Source organism: Arachis ipaensis, chromosome B09, assembly GCF_000816755.2.
Source record: "Arachis ipaensis cultivar K30076 chromosome B09, Araip1.1, whole genome shotgun sequence".
Lineage (NCBI taxonomy): Eukaryota > Viridiplantae > Streptophyta > Magnoliopsida > Fabales > Fabaceae > Arachis > Arachis ipaensis.
Genome location: NC_029793.2, coordinates 91,184,491 through 91,193,211, shown reverse-complemented (window position 1 = coordinate 91,193,211; position 8,721 = coordinate 91,184,491).

Sequence of the window (8,721 nt, the reverse complement as noted above, 5' to 3'; positions counted from 1 at the left end):
AAAAGATAGAATTTTTTAAATTGAAAATTTGATTTGACTCATAAGAAACAAATAGATTTTTAAAATTTTTGAAAAAGTCAACTCAAATTTTCGAATTTTATGAGTGAAAAAGGGAAAGATATTTTTTTTATTTTTTTGAATTTTTAATGATGAAAGAGAAAAACATCAAAAAGACTCAATGCATGAAAATCTTGGATCAAAATAAATGATGCATGCAAGAACACTATGAATGTCAAGGTGAACACCAAGAACACTATGAATGTCAAGATGAACACCAAGAACATTTTGAATGTCAAGATGAACACCAAGAACTTATTTTTTTGAAAATTTTTTTAGAAAAGGAAAACATGCAAGACTCCAAACTTAGAAATTTTTAATTTTTTAGACACTAACAAATTGAAAATGCATATGAAAAACAAGAAGAGATGCAAAACATGAAAATGCAAAGATCAAACAAGGAAATTCATCAAGAACAACTTGAAGATCATGAAGAATGCAATGCATGAATTTTCGAAAAATGCAAGAAAGAGATAAACATGCAATTGACACCAAACTTATGACTTGACACTAGACTCAAACAAGAAACACAAAATATTTTTAGTTTTTATGATTTTATTAATTTTTTTGGATTTTTCGAAAATTCTTTTGAAAAGGAAAATAAGGATTTCAAAATTTTTAATAGGAATTCCAGGAATCTTGCAATGTTAGTCTAAAATAACTGTTCAAGAATTAGATATGGCTCACTAGCCAGCCAAGCTTTCAGTGAAAGCTCCGGTCCAAAACACTAGACATGGCCAATGGCCAGGCAAGCTTTAGCAGATACAAATCAGACATACAACAGCTGATACTTCATTCAACTTGCTTCTGTGCTGATGAGTGGAAGCCTCGGTCCAAAAGAGTTAGACATGGCTTTACAGCCAGCCAGGCTTCAACATGTTTCATGAAACTCTAGAATTCATTCTTAAAAAATTTTGAAGCCATAGAATAATTTTTTTTTGAAATTTTTTTTTAATTTTTTTTTGTCGAAATATTTTTCGAAAATAAAAATAAAAGCTTAAAATTAAAATAAAATTACCTAATCTGAGCAACAAGATGAACCGTCAGTTGTCCAAACTCGAACAATCCCCGGCAACGGCGCCAAAAACTTGGTGCACGAAATTGTGATCATCAACAATGGCGCCAAAGACTTGGTGCTCTCAAACGTGAATCACACTTTGTCACAACTTCGCACAACTAACCAGCAAGTGCACTGGGTCGTCCAAGTAATAAACCTTACGTGAGTAAGGGTCGATCCCACGGAGATTGTCGGCTTGAAGCAAGCTATGGTCACTTTGTAAATCTCAGTCAGGCGGATTCAAATGGTTATAGAGAATTGATAATTAAAACATAATTAGAATATAAACTAGGATAAAGATACTTATGTAATTCATTGGTGAGAATTTCAGATAAGCGTATAGAGATGCTTTCGTTCCTCATGAACCTCTGCTTTCATGCTGTCTTCATCCAATCATTCCTACTCCTTTCCATGGCAAGCTGTATGTTGGGCATCACCGTTGTCAATGGCTACATCCCGTCCTCTCTGTTAAAATGGTCCAATGCGCTGTCACTGCATGGCTAATCATCTGTCAGTTCTCGATCATACTGGAATAGGATTTACTATCCTTTTGCATCTGTCACTACGCCCAGCACTCGCGAGTTTGAAGTCACAGCCATCCCTTCCCGGATCCTACTCAGTATACCACAGACAAGGTTTAGACTTTTCAGATCTCAGGAATGGCCGTCCATGGGTTCTAACTTATACCACAAAGACTCTAATATCTCAGACTCGATCCCCTGTATTAGATATCTAAGAGATACTCATTCTATCTCATCTTCATGTAGAACGGAAGTGGTTGTCAAGCACGTGTTCATAAGTGAGAATGGTGATGAGTGTCACATAATCATCACATTCATCATGTTCTTGGGTGCGAATGAATATCTTAGAATAGGAATAAGCTTGAATTGAATAGAAAAACAATAGTACTTTGCATTAATACTCGAGGAACAGTAGAGCTCCACACCTTAATCTATGGTGTATAGAAACTCTACCGTTGAAAATACATAAGAACAAGGTCTAGGCATGGCCGAGAGGCAAGCCTCCATGATCTCAGAACTAAACGTCCAAAAGATCCCTAAATACAATAGTAAAAAGTCATATTTATGCTAAACTAGTTACTAGGGTTACAGAGATAAGTAAATGATGCAGAAATCTATTTCCGGGGCCCACTTGGTGTGTGCTTGGGCTGAGCATTGAAGCTTTCACGTGGAGAGGTCTTTCTTGGAGTTAAACGCCAGTTTATAACCTGTTTCTAGTGTTTAACTCCACATTGCAACCTGTTTCTGGCGTTTGACTCCAGAATAGGGCAAGGAGCTGGCGTTGAACGCCAGTTTGTGACGTCTAAACTCGGGCAAAGTATGGACTATTATATATTTCTGGAAAGACCTGTATGTCTACTTTCTAACGCAATTGAGAGCGCACCATTTGGAGTTCTGTAGCTCTAGAAAATCCACTTTGAGTGTAGGGAGGTCAGAATCCAACAGCATCTGCAGTCCTTCTTCAACCTCTGAATCTAATTTTTGCTCAAGTCCCTCAATTTCAGTCAGAAAATACCTAAAATCACAGAAAAACACACAAACTCATAGTAAAGTCCAAAAATGTGAATTTTATTTAAAAAATAATAAAAATATACTAAAAAATAACTAAATCATACTAAAAACTATGTAAAAACAATGGCAAAAAGCGTATAAATTATCCGCTCATCAGCTGCGCCTTGTTTTTTTCTTTTGTGAAGCCCAAAAAAGTTAAATAAATTCACGTAGCGCTCCTTTGTTTCTCCTTGGCTTTGTTGAGAGCTACGTTGCTTCCTTTTAACTTTACATGCATGCTTCCATGACTTTATAAAATAATGCCAATGCTTTCATTTGCTTAACTACTAATGCCGTAGCATTCATTCTCTCTTGGTATTAAAAATTTAATGCTTCATGCATGCATGATTGTTTTTAATGCCTTGGCATTGATTTAATAATGCATGCTTTCATTAATTTAATAATAATACCACTGCATTAACATTGCATTCATTCAATTTGTTCTCAATTAAATGCATGTCTGCTTTATTAGTTAGTAATGCCATTTTAGCGTTGAAGCATGATTCATTTAACGCCTTCATTCATTAGTATTAGTAATGCATGCATGCTTTCATTATATATTCATGCATGCATAAGGCATTACTAATTAAATGCATCATGGTCATGGGCCACGCTTTTAAAAGCGTGGCCTAACGTTCCAAAGCGTGCTCAACATTAAAGTGTGCTCCAAAATTCTTTTTTTCTCCTTTTTAGCTTATTTTGTGTTTTTTTTGCTTCTTTTTCTTCTTATTTCCTACAAAGTTTATCAAATCAAAAGATCAAAGAAATATACCATTTAAGCACAAAAGAATGCAACATTTAAGCACTAATTATCAATTTCTTGTATGAAAAAGCATAGAAAAACATGACATGATGACATGTCATCACAACACCAAACTTAAACCTTGCTTGTCCCCAAGCAAGAAAAGAATCATGCAATAAAGATTGACAATCCAAGGTATGAAGAATAGCAACTCAATGTTCATGGTTAGCTGATAAACCCCGATTTTGTGGTTTATCTTGTGCTTATTTTGGGGGATTTTATCAACATTTCTCACACTTATTCGCAAGAAATGCATGGTTTTGTGTTCACTTCCCAATATTGCTCCATGATGGAAAACATGCTTATTTTGCCTTAAAACTGCCATATTTAAATCATCTTCTATTGCCATTCGATGCCGTGATGTATTTGTTGAGTAATTTCAGGAGTTATAGGGTAGGAATGACTTAGAAGAGAGGGAGAAAGCATGTACAAAAAGGGAGGAACATGAAGAATTGAGATCTTGGAAAAAGCAGCATCAGCGCGCCCGCGCACTCCACGCACACGCGTGGATGAGGTTGGCTGGAAGCGGCGCGCAAGGATGGACGCATCCGCGCGGATCAGAAGATTCCTATCAACGCGCACGCACGCTTGGCGCGCACGCGTGGATCGCAAAAGCAATCGGCGCGCACACACGCATGGCGCGCACGCGTGGGAAGCTGCACGTGACCTCATTAAAGGAAATCGTGCCTGGCGATTTCTAAGGCTCATGAGGCCCAATTCCAAGCTGTTTCTGCATGAAAAAGACGCAAGGATGCTAGTGGAAAACGGAGGATCAATCATTTTACACTAGGACATAATTTTTAGCTAGTTTTTGGTTCTTGGGTGATTCTAGAGAGAGAAACCCTTGTTCCTCTCTAGATCTAGTTTTAATTTGATCTTCCCTTGTTGATTTATGAATTGGATCTTGTTAATTGCTAATTTTAATTGTTCAATTTGAATTCCTTGCTACAATTTTGCTTATATCTTGTGATAGTTTATGGATCCTTGTTACTTGTCATTTTATACCCATTTCATGAATGTTGTGATTCTTGACTTGTTGATGTTACATTGATGATTTCTATGTTTAGTCTTGTTGTTTTGATGATTGTATGTTGATAATTGTTAGTGAGTATTTGTAGATTCCAATTTAATTGCTATTTTGAACATGTCTTTTGTTAATGCTTACTATGTGTTCGATGAATTGTTTACTTTGATTATGGAGTAGTCTTCTTTACTCTTGCCTAGGTCAAGGGAATTGGGTAAACTTGAGTCATTAGGTCTAATGGATTTGATGATTTGGGAGCCCTTGGTGGTCAATTTGATACTCATTGACTCCAACCCACTACTAATCTAATTAGTAGGTAGGTTGGGACTTATGGGTTGATGTGATCAAAGCCATTTGACGTACTTCAAGTCTAGGAGTAGATATCACGTACTTAAGACTTTGAGGGTAGACTTAATGAGCTTGGTTCCTTATAATTTTTAAGATATGGTTGTTAGACAAGGATGGTGATCCCAATTCCCATGCCTAGCCAAGAGTTGCTTTTATTATTCATATTTGAAAACCAACTTTCTCAATTATTTGCTTTAGTTATAGTTACTTTTTTGGTTTATAATAGAATTAAGTGGAATGTTACTTATTCATTGGAATTGCTCATGTTTTGCTTAGTTAATTGAATTAGTTTGTTGCAATTTAAGATTACTTGCTTGTTAAGATTCCCATTTATTTTCATGCTCATAACTCACAACCCCGGATTTCTAACTAATGTTGAAGCATATGTTTGCCCATTCCTTGTGAGACGACCCGAGGCTTGAATACTTCGGTTATTTCTATTGGGGTTGAACTTGTGACAACCAAATCCCTCTTCTAAATTTGACACCCGAGGATTGTTGTTGGTAGAGCTATACTTGCAATGCAATTTTATTGAAGAAAATCTTTACCAATACACCCTTGGGGACAATCGGGTCAAATTTTTGGCGCCGTTGCCGGGGAATGGTTGCAACATGTGCCTTGATATTGGTTATATGAATATGTGAATATTGTAGATATTTTACCTCTTCCAATACTTAGCTATAGTTTAGACTTCTTTTACATTTGTGCTATGACTTTCAAGTTTGATGACTCGATCTCAATTGAATTCTAGCTTAGCCAATTTTGATCCCGAGATTAAAAGAACTTTGTTACACACTCAGCAAGCTAGACGGCGGTTGGACTATACGCCTAGTACTTCGGCCTCTCTTGAGGAAAATACCAAATCACTAGACGTCATCGAGAGTGACTTGGAGTCTGCTACTTCCTATTCTTCTGTTGACACTACTAATACATCTTTGCATCCTACAGGTGAGCCACACATGGCGGAGCCACGCCGGATCACTTTGCATGAGCAAGGAGCTCTGGATATCATACTTCAACCGTTGCAAGCAAGGTATCCTAACCTTGATCCGAACTTTGAGTTGAAGAGTAGCTTGATAAATCTACATCCTAAGTATCATGGGTTGCCGGGTCAAGACCCCATCCGACATTTGAAAGATTTTCAAGCTCCATGAGGCAGAAGAGGAAGGAACCAACGGAGAACATTCCCTTCGACGAGAAAAGATTCAAGACTGCCTTCCATGAACGAGAATTTGAGCGGATAAAGCTCAAAAAGATACTACCCGAGTTAAACTTCCAAATCAATGAAGACGAATGCCCACAGATTCGGGAGAAGATTAAAGAAAGAGGATGGCAATTGCTCACCAATCCAGAGGGGAAGATCAATGCAAACCTCATCAAAGAGTTCTACACAAATGTGGTCAGAGAAGACAAAACCAGAGCCCCAACCTTCAAAAGCTATGTAAGGGGAAAGGAGGTAGACTTCAGTCCAAATGCTATAATAAGAACTCTTCACCTGAAATCACCATACTTTGATGAGCCTAGCTATCATACAAGGATAAGTAAAAGCCAAGACAATGATGAGCTCACTGAGATAGTGACTGACATCTGTGTTGTAGCAGCTGACTAGGAAAGGTATGGAGATGGGAGACCCCGTTTCATCAAGAGGGGAGACCTTAGCCCAGAAGCCAAGGGGTGGTTTGAACTCGTGAGGAGGTCTATTCTCCTAGCTGCAAATAATTCAGAGGTAAATATTAATCGAGCAACTATGGTACATTGCCTAGTACAAGGTGGAGAAATCAACGTGCATGAACTTATAGCTGAGGGAATTCAAGATTCAGCTGAGAAGCTTGAATCAGGTGCCAGGCTTTGGTACCCCAGTACCATTCTCCGATTGTGCACAAAGGCCAAGGTGGTCTTTGAGGATAGTAATCCAGACTGGGTTAACCCAGGGAGGCTAATGACAACCCAGCGTATGGCCTATACTACACCTGCTCAGTAACAAAGAAGGCCACAAATAGGGAAACTAAAAGCAAGGGAAGGAACTCACCAAGAAGAGTCTCATCAGGAAGAATATCAACAGGGAGAGCATCCTTACCCAGCCGATCTGAATATGAATTATCTTCTAAGAGCTATTGAAGATTTGGGGATGAGACATATGGAAGAACAAGAGCAAATATTGAACTGGATGAGCCAACAAGAAGAGTGGAAGAAACAACAAATGGAGCAGCAACAGGAACAATACTCCCAGCTCACTCAAACCATCCACCAAGTTACCGAGAGGCAAGAACGTCAAGATAAGCATTTGCAGGAACTCAATCAGCGACAACTAGCCCAGATGAAAGCATTCAATGAGTTCACTGTACTTAATGAAGGACGACAACTACATCGGGAGGAGTTCAACGTCAACACTCAAGCCAAGCTAAACTACATGTCCAGTAATATGCATCAGCTACACTATGCCATCCCTAAATATGATGAGGTCCAAAAAGATTTTGTAGAACAAGAAGAGAGGAAAGTGAAACAGCAAAAGGAGACACTCAAGAAGAAGATGGAAGATGGTGGTTTCTGGAAGAAGCTGCTTGGAAAAGGCAAGGGAAGTGGGAGCACAAGCAATCAAGAAGGAGAGCATGGACATCCACAAGAGTAAAAGGTGGTGGAGTTCCTTCTTTGGTCCATCTTTCTCTATGCTTTAAATAAGGAAGATCTTGTATGAAATAGAACTTGCTTCCATTTCAGTTTAAACATTTCTAAATTCCTTCTTTTAAGTTCTTGTTGAAGAGGTTTATGATATCTAGTCCTTATGTCACTGCATCTTTACCGTGCTTACTTATATGTTTGTCCCTTTAAATCAGATGAAAAAGAGAATGAGTGTGTTTTTAAAAAGACCAAAGTGGAGTTCATAATATGGAAGTGCATTCATGAGTTTTTTGGTGTGATCATAAGTTAGCTAAGTTGGTTCAACCATAAGGTGGGAAGACAACTATCTGTCATGAATACTATACTTGAGACACACCCCCATGAGACTAGATAAATAAGAAGATCCTAATAAGAAAAAGGGAAAGAACAATCAAAGTTGAGGAATAAAAGAAAAAGATTAAGCAATAAGACTAGGCACCAATGGTTTTAAATCTTGAGGCATGTGTCTGTGGTGTTCTTGTATTAGGGATCTACTTGGATGAATAAGCTCTTAGGGGTGCCTTATCACTTGGTAACTTGGGTTAACTAACTCGGGATTATCAGCTGAAAGTCCACTATCAAGAGTAACCCTCACCACAGAATATTTAGTAACCCAAAGAGGTGCTGGACACCAAGGCCTCAAGAAAAGAAAATGAATAAACTATATGCCTGTGGTGTGTATGTATGGGGGAGAGGCTTGAGGGAGTAAGTCCTTAGGGGTGTCTCAACACCTAGCACCTTGAACCAACTGGTTCGGGAGTGTTGGCTGAAAGCTTATCTTAAAGAGTTGCCCCCTTATAGAACACTTAGCCTAAGAACACAAATAAGCCCTGAAATAACAACAAAAGGATCAATAAATAAAAGTTTCATGGGATGCAATCATAGTGTGTATTCTATGATATGATAAAGGTCTGAAAGCCAGGAATGAACCTAAGTTGCTATGCATGAAATCACTATAAAACCAGGGACATGACTTCCACAAGAATGACTCATTTCTCTTGGTATCTCATTCATCATTCTCTTGTTCCAGTACTTGCTTAGGGACAAGCAAGCTTTAAGTTTGGTGTTGTGATGCCAGGGCATTTTGGCCAGTTTCACTGACCTTTTCTTTACTGTTTTTAGAATAGTTTCATGCATTTTCTTAGGAAATAAGCTAGTTTTGGGTAGATATTCACTTACACCTTGATTCAAGCATACATTGTGC